The 19,015-nt window shown below is 37.9% G+C and overlaps 1 long non-coding RNA gene across 1 annotated transcript in view; it reads right to left on the reverse strand.

Moving 5' to 3' along the window:
* The window catches only part of LOC311434865, a 38,314-nt gene extending 19,716 nt beyond the window's left edge, over positions 1 to 18,598 (reverse strand). The window contains exons 1-2 of the long non-coding RNA XR_014691785.1: positions 18,564 to 18,598; positions 3,931 to 3,967 (exon numbers count right to left, since the gene is read on the reverse strand). This is a non-coding gene — a long non-coding RNA (uncharacterized lncRNA). The remainder of the gene's footprint in view (positions 1 to 3,930; positions 3,968 to 18,563) is intronic.
* Between the last annotated feature and the right edge of the window lie 417 nt (positions 18,599 to 19,015).

Below are 19,015 nucleotides of genomic sequence, written 5' to 3' on the forward strand. Positions count from 1 at the left end.
TAAATCCACATGCACCTGCACCATAGTTGCCTTTAAGTAATAAGCTCAGAGGGAAATGGGGAGATGTGAAAGATCTCAACATACCAAGTGCAAAGTGTTAAATTCAACTACATATCAATGTGGTGAAACCCTGGAAGCCCTTCATAAGGAGGTTTGCATATCTTTCACTTCTGTCTTAATAAACTGACAAATATCTTGGTATTTGGCTTGAGCAGAGCTTCTGGTAAGTGTTCCAGAATAATTCTCTGTGGTGGATGATCCATGTCTGGGGGTCAGCCACTTCTTTGATAGCTACAGCTACAGAGTTACCACTGAAGATTATTAACTTGCTCTAAACTTACAGCTGAAGATGGGAAATAGGGCACACACCAAAGAATATCAGTCTTATGTTTTTTCTCAAACTGAAATGTGGGGAAGTAGGAAGCGGAGGAAAATGAAAGATTGAAATTGGAGCACCTGGTGGGAAGCATGAGCTTCTTCCAAACAAAGAGGAAATTCTAACCCTTCTAATAGGCTACTACAGTGACTTGGAAAAAAAGAAAAAAAATAATAATAAAAAGCAACAGCACCCACTTTTCAACTTCATAAACATTATTGCTTTCTACAACTACCTGAAAGGTAGCAAGTCTCCTGAAGCACCCAGGAATATACTCATTTGATGTAGCCTCACTATCCCCATACAAGTCCACATTTTTACTTGCAGTAATACTCTAAAAAACAAGTAAATCATTCTCAGTCTGAGTTAAATCTCAGTTCAGTCTCAAGATCAGCCTCAGGTCTTACACTGTTAACTTTCACATCCGGCCTTTAGGCAAAACAAGAAACATTAGGTATAAGTATAAAAAGGGCAACATTTTTTTCCCGTGACTTGTCCATAAAATTTTGGTTCCCACTTTTCCAAAAGCTGTGTCAAGGTAAATGACATGGGCCACCCCCAGAAACCTGGAAGCTGAGTCCCCATGCATCTTTCTGTAAATAATAATACAAAAAGATAAATAAATAAATAAATAAATAAAAAGCAGAATGCAAAGCTTTTTACCTGCTCAACTGAGAGGCTGAGGATGCTGTCAATATGCTGAGTCTACTTTTTCCCCATGTGATAAATTTGAACTAAATAATGTTTGACATTTTTCAGGGCAAGTCAGGGTCAAAGCAAACCAATCACCTGGTTTATACATTAGGCATATCCAAGCAGGATAACCAGAGGACAACCATTAATCATCAACAAATTGCAAAGCAATCACCATGCCAAGTCAAAGGTAAAATCAATTACAGTGACAATTAAAGTGGTCAGATATCAGACATGAAAGCCTTGCAGTTAATAGATGTTCTAATACAAAATAGTAGAGCCTATAGACTTCAGAGTACTCCCCAGAAGAAGTAAACCAGTTAGTTAATAAGATTAAAAACAAAACTATGCATTGAAATTAACCTTGTGAACTGACCTCCTTTGCAAAGAATAACTGTTAGTCAAAGCAATGACAATATTTAATATTGCATAGCTTGTAACAATCCCAGTTACTTTGGGTTATAATTATATTGCTAGGAATATGAAGAAACAAGAAATCAGCACTTTTCTCTAAACCAAATGATGAAAATGCAAAGTGTGGATTTCATAATGGTCAGAGTTAAAAGGAGTAAAAATTGTGCCTTCTACTCATATTCCTGGAATGAAGCAAAATCTACCTAGACTTTTCTAATCTACCATTCTGTGCAGCTAATTGTATTCTTCCATTGACATACTATATAGCATGCATATTTTTTAACTTGGGTTGAAGATGTTCAAGAGAACTGAGTTCAAATGTGAATTCCAGGTACAAAGAAAAGCAACACTCAGTAAGGAGAAAGAAGATCCTACCATGTGAGAGGGACATGAAAGTTCAGGAGAATGAAGAGAATTCAGGTATCAGCCTCCCAACAAAAACTCAGACTGATATAAATATACAGTTTCTGGTCTGAAGATAAATTGTCACCTATCTGTCTGACTGAGAACATGAAAGCAGATGCCTCCTGAGAAGACCATGCAGACACCAACAGAAACATTACTGCTGGACCTGGACTCCTAAATCGATTTCCTTAATTTAGAGTGACACCTCCTTCAGAGAGCTCCCTCAGGCATCTAGACTGCAAGCAGGACCTCTGTTTCTGAAAACAACACCCCTAAATCAGTTTACATTTGCATTTCTTCCAAGGGACAGCCATAGAAAAATGTCTTTCTGGCTCAGCTTATCAAGGATCTTTGGCATGGGACACTAGCAGAAAAGAGATTTCCTGCTCTATAAATGTTATATCTGGGTTCTACTTCTTATTTAATTCTTATGATCATTTGCCTTCATAATTTCTCTATACTATGGATCAAAATTGCTAGGGTTACAGATTTGAAAATTTGTTGCAGGTATGCCCTACTTTGAATTCTCAACTGGACAAATTCACTTCATATCAGACAGCAGATGGACAATGCATTCAAGCAAAAGGAATTAATGAATTAATGCACAAACTCACCTTCCTTGTCTACTAGAAATAAATCCCTGAATTAATCTTTTTTCCTTTAAAAATATTTATTCAAAAATAATAATAAATATTCATATAAAGATGCATTTGAAAAACATCTGCCAATAATGAAAATTGACAAAATCTAGCAAAGAAAATGTAAGAGTACAAAAATGCATGCAAACTTCTCTCATGCTCATACTTTCTGACAGCGAGTCAGCATAAACAGGTCCGTGCCTTTCAAACCTCTGTTTTTTTTTCATAAAGTAATTATGAAATGGCATCCGTTTATCACTATGAAAATGGATATACTCAGTAATTGAATCCAATGTACAGAATAACTAACTACATACATATTCTTTAAAAGTGAAATGGGCTAAAGCCTAGCTTATCTTCACTGACAAGTTTCACCATGGGCCAAAGCTCATGTGCTTATTATTCATTTTTTAAAGGGAAATTTTCTTAAATATATATTTATTTAACTCTTTGCTAGAATTTCTGTTTAACAGTCCATAGAAAACAGTAGCAGTATATTTTTTTAGTATTATTTTAATTTTAACGATGAAATAGGTTTCTTATTTTTTTATTTTTCTATCAAAAAAATGGAGCCATAATGAGCACTATTAACTGTCTCAAACTGTAGGCACTGCAGTGACATATTTTTCTCTAGTTACAGATATTATATATTTTTAATCAGCTGAGTTCAATAGATGTTTCACCACTTGGACCAAAAAAATGTTATTTTAATGGTTCTATCATGGAAAACATTTATCTGAGAGAATCTATAATGTTTTAAAATGTTTAAAAATTAATATTAAAACCTTGAAATTCTGCAACTCATTTATCTCCAAATATTAATCAATTCATATATTGATGACTAGTAAAAATTATCAGTGGTTACAAGGCCTTCAAACTATTTTTCCAAACAGATATGGCCATCTTCTTCAGGTTGCAGGGTTACTTTTATTCCTAGATGGATGCCAAAGGTTGAAGCAGCCACATATGTGAGGCACTGCACCTGGCTCAATAAATTGTAAAGGATTTGTCCTGGCTCTACAGGATGTAAGTGTCCTTGTCTCCTCTCCGTTTCCATGCAGTCATACCTCTGTCTGCCTGTCTTTCTAACTGAATATATTCTGGAGGCCAAATATTGCATGCTAAGTCTTAGCATGCCAGGACGTAGGCCACCAGCCATCCCTCTCTGTTTTAGATATGCTTTACTTTTTCATATTTTTGTAATTTACTTCAATGGTTAACTTATTCAAAATTATTTCTTCCCTGCACTCTTATCATTTGCCTTCAATAACATTTTATGTACCAAAGTCATGAAAGTAAAATCACCTGCTCAACAAAAAAATGGAACACGTCTTTGAAACAAAAGAAATTACTTTAAGACTCGGGAAATTTGAATTTGGTTTCTTTAGTTTGTCACTAACTTACTGTGTGTCCTTGAGCTTTCTGTATTTCTAGATTCCATCTGCAAAATGACAAAAATAATAATTAAATACATTCTGTGCACACATTGATACATTCCATATTATATACAAACATCCTTGTCTTTCAATATTTTAAAGCTTTTATTACAGGCCTGTCTCTCAAGCTTTCAGTGTTAAAGCTAGTTTGTGTTAAACACAGAATGGTAAATTAGAACAAGGCTGATCTTGTAAAGGGAAAACACAAATATGCTGGGTGAGACAAATCGAAATATAGAATTTTCCTTCTGCCCGCTGGACTTCTGCAGGATAAACTGTTACTTGCAGCATTGCTTTCTGGTACAACAAATTTCAGCACTTTTCCAAATCAGAGCAAAGGACACCCCAGCTAAGCACCCATGAAGGTCTGTTCCCAGTTACTTCCCAAGACAGCCACATCTGTGAGGGTCTGTCTGTTCTTCAGCACAGACAAGATTGCTCCTCTGATGGGGGAACCTGTTTCCCCCATTGTCCATCACACCTGGATCTCCAGGGACATCCTCCAGCAGTGCACATTCAGGCTTTGTTTTCTTTTCTACTCAATGAAGAGTAGAGCCCGCAGACAAAGTGTTTGGTCCAAACAGCAAGCAATCACCACAATAGCTTCTCTGCTTCTTTTTACCTGCAAAATACTGGCACATCAATCAAGTAAGATGACACCTATATGTGCCAGCAGTCCTCCTACCCCAAGTTTGTAAAGTCCTTTGCATTATAGGGAACTGCTAGACCTTTTACAGGTCTCTTATATACACCTGTCCACAGACAACATTGTCCTTGTGCTGGAGGCTGAAGACCCTGTAGTTCTAAAACTAATTTGCTTGTTTTCATCTTGCACCTTCATTACTCTAAAAATGAAAGCTCTTTGAATCACTTATTTCTTAGCTGGACCATATAAGTTCTATGACAATCCCCCAGAGACCAGCTTGCCAAATAAAAATAAATTGTGCTGCCATAAGTGTTATGAAAAACCTACTACCCAGCAGAATATCTCCTCGTTATAATGAAAAATATCAGTTGCATTATGGCTTGAATTTTTTTTTCTGTCTGAATGATAAAGGCTCAGCAAACTGATTGCTTCCTGTATAGCAAAAAGGTCATTCTATAAACTGAAAGTTGAGAGTATTGGACAAGCTGGGACTACATGGGATTTTGTTTAACTGGAAATATTAAATAAATGCACAACGACCCAGAAGCAGTTTCACAATTTTTACAGCAATTCCAAAGGAGCATATACCATTAAATTATTCGATACATTTCTAAGGAATTGCGTGATGATGTTATAGACATCACAGAGACAGCAGCAGAGGAAAAAATACACAGAGTTAACTATTAGAGTGGAGATCTCAGTCTAGGACCTCTGGAGTCTACAGGTCCGACAAACATTTGTTGATGATTCAGTAGTGTTAAAAGAAGACAGAATAAAAAGATAGTGAGATAAGCATTAGAGATTGGGGGGGGGGGGGGGGGGGGCTAGTTAGAACCTATAAATAATTCATAGGCTCAAACATGACTAAAATCCATTTGTACCTATTACGTTAAAATAAGACATTAGAGGAATGTTATGCTCTACAATATGGTCATTAAAAATAAATAAATAAATAAATAAAAATAAAAATAAAAAATCCCACCAAAACTTGATGAAATAATGCAACAGGTGCCTAGAAAATTTATTGAAGATCAACAACACTGTCTGTGAAACAATTTAAACTGCAGAGGTGGCAGAAGAGCTATTCAGCAGCTAAAAAGTTTAGAAAGCCCAGTGAGATACTCATCCTGAAAAAAATGTCCAGCCAGCAGAAACTGTGTTATATGTTGATATAGATAAAGACATATGTTTTCACTCAGGGCTGCAGTTTAATGTTGGAACAACGTGACCTCATTTTAAATAAGCTAGCTCAGGTATTGGAAGCAGTATAAATGCTATGCTATGCTATGCTGCAGTATTTATTCTGCAAAGGCAATTAGAGCTCTCTCAGCTTGTATGGCTAGCTTCCTTCTAATGAGTTTGCTTGCTACTTGCTTATCAAAGCAATCTAGCTCACTGAAAGCTATTTCCAACATCTCTCCAGTCTTTAGAAGGTACATGAACACAGATGTCACAATAATGTAAGAGCAAAACAAATATTATTGAGACCATACTGCCAGTTTCCTCTCTGGTAAGGAAAAGAATACTGAACAAATTCTATTGAGATAGCTCAAATAAGCAAAAAAGTCTGAAAAACAGACATGAGGGCAATGTCAACAACCCATATAAATAATAGTCTTAAGGGCTGGAAATTACAGGGGCAAATCAGTGGTTTAGTTGCATTCTTCTAGAAATATTTCCCAAGAAACCAGTCTTTGGCCTGATTTCAGGTCTGACAACCAACCCCCACAACACAGGTGAACTTCAGGTAATTTCAGCTTTACTACCTGGATTAAGTCTAGAGTAGACTTAAAATGGAAAGTAACTTCCCACCACACAGATTCAGAAGTTGAGGGACCACTTCTCTTCTTCCACTTTACCCTCACATCAAAACACAGCAAGAGAAACCCCTCCTTCCTTATTCTTAGGTCCCTAGTCCATAGAGCTCTGTTAATTGAATCTCTTTTTATGTCACACTATTACAGAATGCCTGAGGTTGGAGGTCATCTTGTCCAATCCCCCTGCTCAAGTTCATATGTTAGATCAATTTGTTCCTTAATACACAATACCAAGACAGCTACTTTGTACATATGTTTCATTTGTCAAAGGATTATATTTATCAAACCTGTGGTAAGCTGGTTCACTTTTCAGACTCCTTTATGTTTACCTTCTAGTGAGTTTAAGCATCTTTTTACTTGATTGTTATCAAATAATTTCTTATTCAGGATAAAGTAAAAAAAATAAATAAATAAATTTCAACTGCCTTTAAGAATCTTGCAATTTTATATCTTAAGAACTTTAAACAAATCCCCCTTTAATTATATTATTTTCTGTAGTAGTGGGAAATCTACTCTGCTATAGCAAAAATCAATTCATCTACTGCAGTTCAATTTTGACTTCTAATGAAATTCTCTACTACTGCTGAATGTGACATCTTCTAAAACATCTTCTAAGATTTTGTCCATGACAAATGTTCTTGGAGCTGCCTGCATGGTAAGGTTTATACTGATGACAAGAACAAGTAAATAGAAGAAAGGATCGACACAAATTTCACCTATTGCCTTCAATGTTTCCAGGAGAGACAAATCTGTTCATTGATTATTTCAGAAGTAACTGTCCTATTCACCAACTTCAAGAACCCTTTACTGGTAATGCATTCAGGTAAGGAACCTATTCCATAAATGCAAGACTACATATTCAGCCTACCAGGGTTTAAACACAGAACCTTTCCCCACAGAAGTTGGGGGGGTTGTTTTGGGGGTTTTGTTTGCTTGTTTGTTGTTTTGTTTTGTTTCACACACACACACAAAGTCTGTGAACTTGATCTTCCTCAATGCAAGAAAAAAACAAGTGTTAACTTTAATTACCACTCATTATATAGTCATTCTGGCAGAGGAGAATCCTTACTTGTGATGTCCAATACAACAAAATTCAGGCTAAATAGCTAAAATTCAGGAAAGATAAAATCAACTGAAAACAATGTATCTTACAGTGATCAGAGACATTGATTTCTGTCACACAAAGATGCATACACACCCACATACACAAAATAATCGGTCTTTGTATTTTTTTTATTCTTTCTTCAAGCACAACACAGAATCATACAAATTTTACTATTAAGCAACCAAGAGAACAGTAGACATTATACAGTTCCATGCAGAGCTACCTCATGCACAAATGGAGTATAAAATCCTTGGTAAATTTCAGCCCTAGACACAACCTGCTGATGCATTAATAAACAATTGGAAAATGAAAGGAAGTAAAAGGGCTATACAGAAACCTTAAATCCAAAGAGTAGATCTGTTCTTATTCCTAGAATCAAATGAACTGATCTTCCAAATATGTCTCAGGGTGTGATCCAAGTTTCAAACAAGGTAGATATGAACCTATTTAAGAGGCCCTCCAAGCCTCTAGCAAAGGAAAAGAATTGACGTTTGACGTACAAATATATACATTTCTTTAGATCAGGTCAGCTGTATGTCCTGGTTCAGCTACAATTGCATTTGAATGTCTCTAATGAATTCCCAATCTTCAACCACATACACAGTCACCTATAGCCTTTGCAGCTGTTTCCAGCTGCAAAAGGGTCACCACATACATGTCTCAAGTAAAACTAGGAAAGATAGTGTTCTATTGTCAGAATGAGTAAAACACATTGACAAACATAAAAAAGTAATGATACCTTCCTTGCTAATTACCTTAGGTACTTTGAAGTTATTTTTACAGAAGTCTTCACTTAAGTATATTCTGGGGCAAAAAATCTTTTTCACTGAATTCAAAGTACAGGAAATAACTGACTGCACTGCTGGCTTAAATGCTTCTTTCTATAGCAAGACTGGAAACATGGAGTGCCATTGAGCTCTGACATTCTTACCTAGATGTTGATAGGACAGGTGGGGTTCATCCCATCTTACTCAGAAAACAAGTTGTTGAGTAGGTTGGCAAGATAGAATGGCTATCTAAAATGGGTGAGGTGAATCAATCAATGTAGGCACGTTTTTGTAACCATTGATGACAGCAGGACTCTAGCACACCTAGATGAAATATGGCAATAAGGTGAATTAGTCACAGTGCATCCCCACTATGTGTTGTATGCTGTTGCAGGAAGAACAGCCAAAAACACGACAGACACCAGTATGGTCAGATCATGCTCTCTTTTATTACTGAATAGCCTGACTTTTATAGCAATCTTAACAGGGGCGAATAGTGTCTCACACAAGATTACTGGTCAAAAGCACTCAGACAAACAACTGCAAGAAAACAACCCCACCTGCAAGAAAACAACCCCCTACGTGATTAGCAGTCACATAGTGCTTGCGTAGTCCTTGAAGCCACCTGCTGGCAATAATGTTTTTGTAAATTCCTCAATTGGGCGATGTGGGAACACTGTCATGGGAACTTCTCATAGTCGTCCTGGTAGCTTGGTCTGCTCAGCTGCAGCAAGTCATGGCCTCCTTGCTGTTTCAAAAATCCCTCAACAGTATGCCAATCTCAAATTAAAAATAAATAAATAAATAAATAAATAATGGCCTTCAGCATCTTTATTGACACTTCCACCAAAGTCAGTCTCAGTATTATGTTACTGCCATTGTGAAATTGCTATATCAGTCTCTAGCAGAGAGAGCCTATGAGAGTGCTATATCTAGAGTGTCAAGGAGAGGAGAGGAGAGGAATCAGGAATCAAAATAAATTTAAAAAAATAGGTGAATAAAGGTAAATGAGGACTAGAAAAGGAGGATCAATGAATAGAGATGAAGAAAACAGGGAAGGAAATGGAAAGCAAAAAACAGAAAGGAGCAAGAAGTGTACAAGAAAGAAGATGTAATTGTTCCACTTACTCCAATTAATCCAGATGATTAAAAAATTATAAAGAATTATATGCTATACTTTATGAGTTACTCATAATACCCTATTATGAGTAGTATTCACTGATAAGTCAACCTTGATCCTGCAAATTTTTAAGGGTAAAATCCAATATTATCTCTTTGATGTGCAGCAAACTGAAATAACCTACAGGTTGATATCACTAGTATTTCATTCTTGTGAAAGCTAAATAAATTTGGCTTGTCCATTGGAAAAATGAAAACAAAGACATTTGTTTGAATAATTATGTCTGTAAAACTAATGCAATTTTGCAAATCCATGTCAGTAAAAAGATATCTTTCCCTAATGCCTAGCTGCAATATAACACAAAAATGTTGCTATTGTATCAAAGTGAGTAAACAGGATAAACACAGTCCTATTTAAGTTCTTATTATTTATATTATTTCTATTTAATTGGCTGCCTAGATAATTGAAGTAAAATTCATGTCAGCATGGGAGCATTAATGCCTCTAATCTGAACAGAAGAAATCTTTAAACTTTAGTCTGAATGAAAGGTAGCAACATCCATTTAATTCAAAGGCCTTCTTTTTGTCATTTGTTTTTGGTTGGTCTTAACCTATTACATATCCTCTAAAATTGCTTTATGTAGAAAGAAAAAACTTTGTGAAAAGTAATCAGCTTGTAAACTGTTTGCTGAAGAATAACATAAACTGTTCCTGCTGACTATATATTATTTCACTACTTTGTGTCTGAAATCATGTAAGAAGACAGTTTATAACTAAAGAAGGTATGGTCTTCTTACCAATTATATGCTGCCATAATGCAATTTACTGGAGTAAAATCCATTTTGCAGGGTTACAAAGAATATATAGGCTGATACACTGATAACATATAAAACCTCCTAATACAGAATATACTGCTCAAATCAATTTGCCAGTTCAAGTTTATTGCTTAGTAGTATTCTCTTTACATTTTTTCTGTGAGACACTATGTAAACTAAAAAAAAAAAAAAAAAAAAAAAAAAAAAAAAAAAAAGATTTTATTTTATAGTGTTTGTGAGAAGTAAAATCTAGAATACCCAAACAGGAGACAAGCCAAGTATATTTTAAAATGTGAGCAAATTCACTCGTAGCAAAGATTATGATCAGACACGGTGTTGAAAGAATACAGATTTCTAATCTCTGAAATATGGTTCAGTTGTTGTGCTCACTGTGGACCAGAACCTGCAAGACATTGTATTGAATATCAGATACTATTCTATTCTATATAATAGGCACATGTTTGGTGTTTTTTTTTTTGTTTTGTTTTGTGTTTTTTTTTTTGTCAGCTTTCCAGAACAAAGTGCTTCACATTCTTTAGCAAGATATGGTTCCATGTTGGAAGAAAGTTTTTCAACAGATTGTCAAGATTACAGTTCTGGGAAAGAGGAGAAGTGCAGATTCTGGTATGGCAGTAGTCCAAGAAAATTATTTGCAGTAATTATCTGTGTGTGTGTGTTAAACTCCTTCTTCTTACGTTTGTCTAGCTGCACTCTTATATAAAAATTATTCACATGGCCATATCCAAATAGAAAAGAAATGCCTTTGCTCCTGGTGAAATTCATGCTCTTAAACTTTCTATATAGACTCAGGCTAAATTGTAACAGAGATGTCTCTACACTACAGTCCCTGTTGTGCTTCAACAAGCCTGAAAACAGTGAGCTCACATAGACTTCATAGTGTAGCCACAGTGTTACTGCTACCTGGTAATTAGTTTAGTGTAGCTTTCATTCCAGTGTTTCCTCAGTTACCTTGATGCTTGAGGTAGCCAGGTTATCCCCACCACAAGCTGAAATCACTGCTATAGCAGAGATGAATGGGGTGGTTGTTCAGTCCTCTGTGAGGATTTAAGAGCAGTTCTGGCCTCAGTCATTGGTAGGTTATGTGATTAAAGGATAGCACCATCAACATTATGGCCTGGCAAAGAACGGAGGAGCTACAACAAGCAGAGAAACCTAGTGACCTGAGCAGTGCAAACTGAAGCACACAGGGGCAGCTGTGCCTAAGGCTATCATTAATCTACTGTGGGTGGGAAACTCACTGGGAGAAGTTTGTGAGACTTTCTTCCAGGAGAAAGTTTCTCCCAGGAACACCATGGGATCATTGTTTAATGTGATATAGGACTTCTAGCATGATGAAGGGGAGTTTGGGACAGAGAATGGAGAATTTTGGAGAATGGGTAAACCTTACTATGGGATGTTTAGGAAAAGAGACAAAAGGGAAGGAAGGGGGGGATCAAAGTCAACTGGGGATTAAAAGAAAGGAAAAGGGGAATAAAGGGAACAAAAAGGGTCAGTTGAATACAGTTTACTAGTCAGTATGCTTGTCTGTCCAAATTCTGCACCTGGCAGTGTCCTGCCAGCTTACTCTTGGGGCACTTGTATGTCCTGATGCCAGCAACAGGGTGCTTAGGGATATGGGGCCAGCTAGTGAGTAGATCAAGTGGCTTAGGCCAGCAATTGGAGAGATGCATTTCTCTCCAATTGGAGAGAAAAAAGGGGCTAGCAGATGGAGCAACCTCTGTGTCACTTCAGCCATCTTCTGCTGAATGCCAGAATGTCCCTTGTGAATTTCTTGGCATCTGTCCACCAAGATGACCACCCAGCTCATCCTACTCAGAATTACTGTAACCCCTCTGTCTGCAGGACAGATAAGCCACATCTTGAAGGAGCATATCCCCATAGTCATCTCAGATTGCTAAGCACTGTGACAGCTTTTCACCTCTACCAATTCAGGTCTGAATTCAGGCTTATATAAGACTCCTAAGAGTCTCTGTATCAATAAACAAATCCTGGGGGTTCTCGTTCCCTAAAAGATGCTGTTTCATCTTTTGTTAATGAAAACAAAACTTACTCTTACTTTTTATATTTCAGCTACTTTAATGGTAAATTCCTACTGTGATAAACAGCTTATATAAAAGTGGATTGCAAGAAAGAAATACAGAACATGCATTCAAATTAATATCAAAAGTTCTGAATAATATTAATGTTTAAAACACCTGTAAATATTTTTTTAGATTTAAATAGTCAGAATCCTGTGAGCAAACACTAAAAATAAGACAGTGACAGTCGTTATATCAGCTGTCTGTATTTCTGAAAGTAGCAGAAGAATGTGAAACTGATGCAGCTCAACAGAAAAAGAAAACACAAGAAACCTAACAGAAATTTCATCTGTCAGTGATTTCTAACATTAAATCTTAAATGATTATGGTTGAATAACTGAAATTGTTATAGAAAAGTTTGTAGACATATTTTTTGTGAGTATTATTTTAGCTGCCAGGGAGAAAATCCTACTAGACAGTCAAGTCCATCTGCCTTCAAAAGCAGCATACTGCTAATGAACAGGAGACAGATCAAATATTAAACTAATAACTTGCTCTTAGCCAAAATGCAGTAAAAATATGTATTTATGTTTAGTTTCCTTATTAGAGGAACTACTGTCCAGTTCTAAACAAATAAAGCAGACCTTGTCTTTTGTGAACTTTTCCTGTTTGCTTGTTTGTTTAGAAAGAAAAAAACAGATGCACTGTGGATTCTGACCTTACATTTTTTTTTTTAAACAAGTAACCTTGATAACTATTTGTGGAACTACACTTTAAAAAGATTCTCAAAGTAAAAGATACTCTGGGCTATAAAAACACATTGCTGTTTTAAGTATTGTGTTGTGACATTCCTGTGATATTGCCAAGGCCACGCATTAAGCCACAAGTCTGTCCACACATATAGTCCACCTCTTTTCATTTTTCTTCTTTATAAATATCACATGCCTGATAAAGTATACCTTGCAGGTACCCATTATGAATCAGACTGCATCTATCCTATGTAACCGCACCATAATTTATTGTTTTCCTTTTCTATCCAAGCCATTAATTAATTCTTAACACTCCCTCAAATTAATTTCCTTCCTGTTTCTGAACCATCAGCTCTGCTCCCTTCACAGGCAGATCCTTCAGAATATTGCTCTCATAATGGCCACTTAGCTTTACTCATCTTTTTTCCCCTTCACTACCCTCATCAACTTTGTTTCCTTCTTTATCCCTTGGATCTATCCTCTTCTCTTTACAAGCCAAAGGTACTCAGTGTTATCCCTTTTGCCCAGTTTTCACTTTGGCCATAATTGGATATTTGGAATTTTTTCTATCACTTGTCTTCCTCTTCCACACTCTTTCTACCCTTAAAGACTCCCTCGCATTTCTTCCTATGTGCTTTTTATCTGTGCTGCATCTATTCCCTCTCTAGTTTCACAGAATCACAGAATTTCTAGGTTGGAAGAGACCTCAAGATCATCGAGTCCAACCTCTGACCTAACACTAGCAGTCCCCACTAAACCATATCCCTAAGCTCTACATCTAAACGTCTTTTGAAGACTTCCAGGGATGGTGACTCCACCACTTCCCTGGGCAGCCTGTTCCAATGCCTCACAACCCTTTCAGTGAAGAAGTTCTTCCTAACATCTAACCTAAAACTCCCCTGGCTCAACTTAAGCCCATTCCCCCTCGTCCTGTCACCAGGCACGTGGGAGAACAGACCAACCCCCACCTCGCTACAGCCTCCCTTGAGGTACCTATAGAGAGCGATAAGGTCGCCTCTGAGCCTCCTCTTCTCCAGGCTGAACAAGCCCAGCTCCCTCAGCCGCTCCTCGTAGGACTTGTTCTCCAGGCCCCTCACCAGCTTCGTTGCCCTTCTCTGCACCCGCTCAAGCACCTCGATGTCCTTCTTGTAGCGAGGGGCCCAAAACTGAACACAGTACTCGAGGTGCGGCCTCACCAGAGCTGAGTACAGGGGGACGATCACCTCCCTAGCCCTGCTGGTCACACTGTTCCTGATACAAGCCAGGATGTCGTTGGCCTTCTTGGCCACCTGAGCACACTGCTGGCTCATATTCAGCCGACTATCCACCATCACTCCCAGGTCCTTCTCTGCCTGGAAGCTCTCCAACCATTCCTCTCCCAGCCTGTAGCTCTGCTTGGGGTTATTGCGCCCCAGGTGCAGGACCCGGCACTTGGCCTTGTTGAACTTCATGCAGTTGACCTCAGCCCATCGGTGCAGCCTATCCAGATCCTCCTGCAGAGCTTTCCTACCCTCGAGCAGATCAACACACGCACCTAACTTGGTGTCATCTGCAAACTTACTGAGGGTGCACTCGATGCCCTCGTCCAGATCATCGATGAAGATATTAAAGAGGACCGGCCCCAGCACCGAGCCCTGGGGGACGCCACTAGTGACTGGCCTCCAACTGGACTTGACTCCATTCACCACGACTCTTTGGGCCCAGCTATCCAGCCAGTTTTTAACCAAACGAAGCGTGTGCCAGTCCAAGCCAAGAGCAGTCAGTTTCTTGAGGAGAATGCTGTGGGAGACGGTGTCAAAAGCCTTGCTGAAGTCAAGGTAGACCACATCCACAGCCTTTCCCTCGTCCACCCAGCGCGTCACTTTGTCATAGAAGGAGATCAGGTTCGTCAAGCAGGATCTGCCTTTCATAAACCCATGCTGACTGGGCCTGATCGCCTGCTTGCCCTGCAAGTGCTGCGTGATGACTCTCAGGAGGATCTGCTCCATGAGCTTCCCTGGTACTGAGGTCAAACTGACAGGCCTGTAGTTTCCCAGGTCTGCCCTCCAGCCCTTCTTGTAGATGGGCGTCACATTTGCTAGCCGCCAGTCAACTGGGACCTCCCCCGATAGCCAGGACTGCTGATAAATGATGGACAGTGGCTTGGCCAGCTCCTCTGCCAGTTCTCTCAGTTTGGTTACTGCCTCAGAAAAACTGTGTGATTTTTTATTTTAAACTAATAATCTATTGCACTGTTTCAGAATACTAGATTTGCCTAGTAATCTAGCCAACCTCCTCTTGCTTGCTGTGTTTCCAACAATGTGACACTTGCATGCATGGTTACAAAGGAGCTCAATTTTAGTAGAAAAGACAGATTTATCTCCTCTGGGATAAGCCTTTCACAATGTTAGGTTAGTTTTGTGGGATGCGGATTCCAGGCTGCATAGACCTGAGACTGACAAAGTCACATTTTAAAGGGAGTCATCTAATGGATGCTTCCATGACTATATCTAACAAAGAAAGACTAGGCTGACTTTACACCTGCCTGTGTTAAAACTTCCAGTGATTCTCAGTGGAGAGTATCTTAAACAGAAATCAACCACTTATTTTCCATGGCATGGAAGAAGGGAGGCAGTGATGTAGAGAAGAACGGATTCCCTTTGATAGTCTTCACAGGAACATACTTCATTTACTGATGATATCAGAACAAGTCTTATGAGGAGCAGCTGAGAGAACCAGGGTTGTTTATCCTAGAGAAAAGGAGGCTCAGAGGAGACCTTAACATGCTATACAGCTACCTCAAAGGGGGCTGTCACAAGGTGGGGGTCAGTCTCTTCTCCCAAACAACAAGTCATAGGACAAGAGGAAACGGCCTCAGGTTGCACCAGGGGTGGTTTAGGTTGGAAATTAAGAGAAATTTATTCTCAGAAAGAGTAGCAAAGCATTGGAACAAGCTTCTAAGGGAAGGGTCACCATCTCTGGAGGTATTTAAAAGAAGTGTATATGCAGTGCTTAGGGATGTGGTTTAGTGCCAGGTTAATGGTTGGACTTGATGATCTTAGAGGTCTTTTCAAACCTAAATGATTCTACAAATCTATTCTATGATCTATTTCTCCACCAGGAGTTTTACATCTAATACGTTATTGAGATACTTAAATCATATGAGCTCAATCCCACCAGTCCCTCTCACTGAGACTCGCCAGTCTCAGTTATATGAATGAACATACATTAATCTACCAAAAACAGAGCCTGTCCGTAAGTCTGATGACAATCTGAAACTTGGTTAGTTACAGTTTAAGCTTGTCTGTACCAAATAAGGTGATTGGTTTCCCTAATCACAAATTTATCTCCCAAGAATCACCAACTCTTGTACTGAAGCAAAGAATGATTCTCATCCTTCTTTGGCTTATTCCTCATTTCTGGACATCTGAGAAAAATAGTTTCCCTACCATAGCTTCCACTAGGCCAGAGATGTTCTGCACATTTTGTATGGGTGAAGACAGAAGCAATTAAATTTCTAGTCCTTCCAAGGCAAAACTTCTAACCAAAATTTCTTCTGAACAACAGTGACCCAGTAATAAAATGTTCTGAAGCACACTTACTGTGTCCCACAAAACTGCAGAGAAAACCCTTTCCAACTTATTTTACAATTTAAATAAAACTAAGAAATCATATCTAAAATACAAATATCACAGTGACCAAAAGGACTAGATATAGAAGAGATAATCATATCATTTCTTCTAATTCATTCACTCTTCTGTGCTTCATGCCCACTCACTGGCTCTGGTTTCAGTATATCTTGACCATCCACATTGACATTAATCTGCTTGCCATTACTGAAGAATTGGTATAATTTGAGTTTGTGACTGCTCTAGTTTTCTCTGGCAAAAGCAGGATGTACGCTTTCTCTCTGAGACAGGTCAGAGAGGATGGAGGCACAGATTTATTGTTGACTCTTCATGGGGAAGCATCACTCCTTATTCCACTGGTATCAACACACCATTCACCTGTGAGTACCATCCAGTGTAGCATCTTCCTTTGTGCATTGCTTAGGATTTAACTACGTTCTATCTCTACTCAGAACTTAATTTCAGACTTTATTCTCAATGTCTGTCCATTTAATGAGAATTCACTATCTTATATCACTTGCAGTTGAAGAGAAACTATAATTTAAAGTAGTTCCAACTACAGTTTAGTTTTCCCTGGTTATCAAGCCATGTTCTTTCAGTTACAAATGATAATATTTTAAAAATGCTATTTTTATTAACTGCTGAAACTTGATCAGCTGGCAGTTTTACTTCATCTCTTCTCCATAGCTAACAGTACCAAAAGTAGGAATTGACTGGTACATTGCCACTATTCAACTTGAAAGCATAGGATTGTGTTTTAAAACAAGCTTATTATGGCCTTTGTACTTTTGGCTGGATTTTAATTTTAGCTCTTATTTAAAATAAAATTTCTCTAAATACAGTGAAGTGTCAGGGCAGACCTAGTTTTGACATGTCTTTATGCCTAGACTGGCATAAAGAACAACTAACAGTGGTAACCATGATGGGAGATATTTCAAAGTCTGGAGGAGGCTTTTCTAACAGAATAGTAATTGAGTCTGCACTCCTTGCTTCTCACTTCTTATTTACTGTCTCTTTTGTTACTCTATGGATGAGATACAGTAAAAGGATTTCATTTAATACATGGTACATTTTTAGAGTTTTGAAACTCTTTCTCTCTTTTTCACTTCTTTGCTCCTGACATATATCTGAAGAGTGATCCAAATCTGAAAATTGGTTAATTTTAGCCCAGCTGTTATAACTCAATAATTGACAGAAGGCTGCTGCTTGTAACTCCACTACAATTAAAAGCACTGCTTTGTAAGGAGCTTTCTCCTAAGAAAATAAATCTAGTTGCCTAATTGATTTTATTGATGACACCATGACATCATAATTTTGCTTTGAAGTCAGCATACAAAATTTGCTTCAGGGAGAGTTGGGAGACTTGTTAGTGTTAGAAAGCACTTCTCTCCAACATAAAGAGACGTTTGCAATCCCTCTGTTTAAAGACTTCCCTATCGCTACACTGCACTGACCAATATTCAAAGGGAAGGTTTTCATAACCTTTCTCATCTCAGACTGCCAATCTTTTTCTTTTTAGAGTCAATACCTTCTCTTCCTCTCCATGTGCCTAAAAGTGTCTTAGGCATCTGTGTTAGCTGGTCTTGCTCCATCCTCACATCACCAATAATCTTGCCACATAACCCTGCACACTTTGAATTTCTGCCCATACCATATATCACTTTCAAAGTATATTTTAGTAACTGCTTCTGAAGACCATAAACAAGGGAATATTATAGAGCACAATCCTCCCCAGGATGAATCAATTCTCACTTATCCAGAGAAACAAATGAAATACAACCTCACTCGATAGAAAATGAAGACTTGTCTGCTTAGAATGAATAAGAACATCATCAAACTCAAAGTACAGACATTAACACTGAAACAGTTATAGACCAAGTCCAAAGTCCATCGACTTAGCTAAGCTCTTCACTGATTTCAATAAGTTTTGACCCACCTGCTGGCAAATTAGGACCTTCTTCAAGTCCAGCCTGAAAGAAAAAGAGCATTTTCTTGTCAATCTCATACAAAGTTATTCAGCATAAAGATTTCTAGCAAGCACCTCTGATTTCTTGGCAGCAAGCCTAAATATTTCCAGTCATAGTTATAAAATTGTTCTGGATTTATTCCAGGATTACTCTTTTATGAATATGTTTGTCACTTCTGCTCAAGATCAGCTTTCTTCCAATTACCTCAAATCTGAATAGGATATGCATGTTTTTTAATAAGCCTTCAGCCATTGCAACACTCATTCCTTGTTTACATCAGGACACATTAATCAGCAGCAGATAAATCAAGGTAAAGATTATCTCTACAATCAGTCTTCTCTGTGATGTGAAAATGGTGATGTGTATTTCCTTGTATATTCAAATACATCTTTTATTTTGCCAACTGTGGACAAACAATGTC

The sequence above is a fragment of the Aythya ferina genome, assembly GCF_964211825.1.
Source record: "Aythya ferina genome assembly, chromosome: 3".
NCBI lineage: Eukaryota > Metazoa > Chordata > Aves > Anseriformes > Anatidae > Aythya > Aythya ferina.